Source organism: Triticum aestivum, chromosome 2D (genome assembly GCF_018294505.1).
Source record: "Triticum aestivum cultivar Chinese Spring chromosome 2D, IWGSC CS RefSeq v2.1, whole genome shotgun sequence".
NCBI classification, from domain to species: domain Eukaryota; kingdom Viridiplantae; phylum Streptophyta; class Magnoliopsida; order Poales; family Poaceae; genus Triticum; species Triticum aestivum.
The window spans coordinates 385329417-385333556 of NC_057799.1; the positions used below are offsets into that span (position 1 = coordinate 385329417).

The 4140-nt window shown below is 39.7% G+C and overlaps 2 long non-coding RNA genes across 2 annotated transcripts; one reads left to right on the forward strand and one right to left on the reverse strand.

Moving 5' to 3' along the window:
• Nucleotides 1-250: 250 nt before the first annotated feature.
• Nucleotides 251-2586, reverse strand: LOC123053310 (uncharacterized). The gene is made up of 2 exons (XR_006425531.1): nucleotides 1966-2586; nucleotides 251-1854 (listed from the first exon to the last, which is right to left on the reverse strand). It is a non-coding gene; the product is annotated as an uncharacterized lncRNA (long non-coding RNA).
• On the forward strand, nucleotides 445-2008 carry LOC123053311 (uncharacterized). Its single transcript, XR_006425532.1, has 3 exons — nucleotides 445-579; nucleotides 662-790; nucleotides 1875-2008. It is a non-coding gene; the product is annotated as an uncharacterized lncRNA (long non-coding RNA).
• Nucleotides 2587-4140: the final 1554 nt, after the last annotated feature.

Genomic DNA, 4140 nt, shown 5'->3' on the forward strand with positions numbered 1-4140 from the left:
AGACGTCTTCCCTTTTAAATCCCTCTTCAATTTTCATCACGTGGCCTCGATCCTTGCTTGCATATCATTAAACGTGGAGTTTGGGATTGCAATGGTGCTTAAATAATCATGATGGTTGTTGCATACATTAATTATGTTTATTTTAGAATCAATTATTTTTAGTCTATTTCCGTCTTTTCTGGTCGTAGAACTACGTCAAACACAGGGATGAAGGACAATATTATACTGTATCTAACAAGCAATGGCCATAGAGAACACAGAATAATTAGTGCCAATCAATAGATACTTAATGTTTCATCCAATCAAAAGTCTATGCAGAGAACCGAAAAGACAACCTATTGTAGGATATGTCTATAGTGCAGTCCATACTAATATACATGCTCTGAGAAGTTAACAACTTGACATGTATATTGCTTCCTCATGATTCATGATCTGTAGCTCGAACTAGAATGAGAGCAGCAGGAGTCAGCAACCCGGTGCCAGTGGCTTGCCTCGGTCATTCCTGCTCGGAGAGCACCCCATTGTGTCTCCTACATGAGGATGTATTCTCCAGACTGGACAAACGAGTACCAGCAGCAGGTGCGCCGTACCTTCGATCCTTGCCCTGCCATGGATTGCGATATTCAATCTTAACCATAACATATGCCACTGCATGTCTCAGGTGATTAAAGTAATCTGTTTACTACAATGTCCTACAAGAAGTAGGATGAAGCTAAGTTCAGCGCTCCTGGGCAGCAAGTCAATTAATCCCGGCAACATCCAGACTCTGCAGGATATTTAGTGTCAAATGGTGAGACCAATTAACTGCCTAATAGTTGCTGCTTCATATGATTTTCTTGACACTACATAATCTAACTTTTCTTGGTTAGCGCATTAGCACAACTAGGAATTCGACTACTGGTTGGTATAACATTGTTCAAATTACCCAATTTGAAAGGCAACCATCATAGGTTTATTTCACAAATTGATGTAAACAAACGGTCGCTTAAAGAAGTTGCCGCGTCTTGAGGATGTCTTAAGCGGCTATCACAAGGATATGATTACTCAGCCCAGTATTTTCAAGCATTACGATTGGGCATAGTCCTAATCATCCGGTCGCAATGCCAATGAAGCAAGAAAATAACCAGAAGGAAGACTCATTTAAGTGCATGTATCAACATAATTTCCGCTTCTTCCTATATTCATTCTTTTCTTCTCATTATGTTCCCAGTTTCCTACTTTGTAGGATGTAAAATATGAAATACATTTTCTGATAGTTTCATTTGTTTGTTCAAAGCATTGGAAACATGCATCAACATTTGATGGAAATAGCTCAATATATCAATTAGTATCAACAATCTATATTATGTGATACCTGATATTTGAATCTTATTATACAGTACAGGCCAATAGTGAGTGCCCATGCATCATTATGTTTTATATGTATAATGTAACCAGATCAATTTTCCTATTCAGTTATTATAAATCTCAGTTTATCTTTGGGAATTATTAAAACTATAGTGAAGCCCAAATAAAACAACTACTTCCTCCGTTCCTAAATAAGTCTTTGTAGAGATTCCACTATGGATTAGATAAGGAGCAAAATGAGTGAATCTACACTCTAAATACATCTATATACATCCGCATGTGGTTCATAGTGGAATCTCTACAAAGACTTATATTTAGGAACGGACGGAGTATTTCTTAAGTATGCTGAATATTAATGGGGGTAGGGGGGCTAACACTTCCGTGCCGATGCCGGTCACAAGCCAGGAAAAAAAGTGGAGGGACATAAACAAATTAACATTATGCCCGTAGTTATGTTTGGCATGTATAACTTACAATGATTATGTAGTTGATGGACCAGAAGTCAATCTGATGAAAACCAACATCAGACAATATGTAGGAGCACAAAATACATAAATGGTGCAGATTATACTGGTGCAATCGCACAAAATCAGAAAAGGGGAAGGGAGAAGGAGGGACCTGCAGGTGGAAGAATGCAACGCCAGAGCCGGGCTGCAGCTATCAAGAATGAAGACAGCGTGATAAGCTGTCTCGCTTTGGGACAACAACGACGCGTCCGGTTCGGCGCTTCTGGATGACAACGCCTCCAGGAAACCTCACACTCGCGCAGGATCCAAGCTAGCTGCGGGGGACGAGATCGACACCCTCATCGCCTCCATGGAGGCCGACTGCAACGGCAATCGACTTCGACGAGCTCGCCTCCTCCCTCGCGCAACGGCTATTCGGGACCTGCAACCCCTCCGTCGCCGTTCACTGGCCCGAGAGATCCACGACCACGAGGCACGGGGGGATCCAAACCAGCTGTTGTAGAAAGCCACAGCGTGGCCGTACCACTTACCCTTGACGTGGGGTGCGTGCAGGTGAGGACGATCAAGAAGGAAATGAGGGGGGCATCAGATCAGTCCTCACACGCGGTGGATCGAAGCTGGACCGGCTTCCCTCATGGGAGCTCCCGAGAAGACAAGAACACAAGACTGGAGAAAGGGGAAAGTGAGTGTTCAGCTTGGTGGGACCCCTGATGCCGTCGCGTTGTGCACAATGGTCAGAGGAAAGTGAAGAGCAACTTTTTCTTTGCTTGCGATTCAGGCGTGAGACAAGCTTGCTGTCTTCTAAAATTGTCTTACCTTAACTCTATTAAGTGTTCATGAAATAAAAACATAGGTACCATTGCGATTTTAGTGGACATATATTACATAACTGCACCCTAGATTCATCTTAACTCATATGTGAAGTTCTAAGATGTTTACGGTCAACTAAAAGGCGCGGACAAACATAATTGATGAAAATTACGGTTGCATGCATTTACAACTAGAAACTCAATATATCAATCTTACAACTTTTTAGCATATATTCTGAGGCATGCGTGAAACAAGTAAAAACTACTTGCTCTATGTTTAACGAAAGAGAAACCTTAAGCAACGTTTCAAATCAGGGACTAATGATTTTGCAGGGCTATAACGGGCAATTGCGGAAATGGCGGGCACTTTTTCAGTCAGGGGAGAGGATTTTTGTACTTTGGAAATATGAAATATCCCCCACATATATTATAACAATGAGAATTGTGAGAAAATGACAAGTATATGCAAACGTGCGAGTAAGTATTGCAAGGCATTTACCTTCGAATAAGTTGTTGACGAGTGTATGTCATGAACTAATAAATTAGTTGTCTTTCTATTGGGCTTATGTGATTTGAGGAAAATAAGTAATAGTAAAGAATATTCTTAGGTTCTCGACCTTTCAAATTTTATAGGCACAATTCCTACCTTTTGGTATTTGAAACCTTAATACATAAACAATAAATGCATTGTTGATACTGGTCACAAGAAAATCATTTGAAAATATTTTTTACTACCTACTGCATGGCAAAGCCCCACAGTCTTTTATTACCACCCAGAAACCAAGTTTAACTGTACAGAAAAGCAACTAAAAGCAGAAAGTAAAAAAACATTTGAAAATGTTGCAGTGATGGTCCACATAAATATGCAGTTAATGTGGCTTTGAATTGAGATTTATGATATCTGAAGTTTTAGTTTTGTACATGGTGCATAATATCAAGCATTGATTTTCTCTCTTGTGGATTTGGGTTTTATAAAAGAAGCTTAGATCTCATAAATATTTCAACAAAAATGACCATAGTCACTAGTGTAACACGAACTTCTAATTGGCATCACAAGGTTAGGAACATGTATACAACCAAATTTCATGACCCCTTATCCTCTTGACTAAACATGTCTTAAATCAATGAAGTGTGGACAAAATTGTGTTCTCATCACATTAGGCCCCAATCTTTCTTTAGATAAATCAAATAATATGTTCTCAATATTAAACTTTCTAAAGTTCTAGCCCGCGCATCGAGCGGGCCACTTTGCTAGTTTTCAAGAAAGATATTATAAAGATGATCAATAATATGATGCAACCTCAATTCCATTTTTTTGTAGTTTTCTTTTTATAAACCAAACTAGTGATAAAACAAGAAACTAAAAGATTCAATTGCAAGATCTAAAGATGTACCTTCAAAACTCACCTCCCTGGCAACGGCGCCAGAAAAGAGCTTGATGTCTACTACGCAACTTTATTCTTGTAGACACGTGTTGGGCCTCCAAGCGCAGAGTTTTGCAGGACAGTAGCAATTTT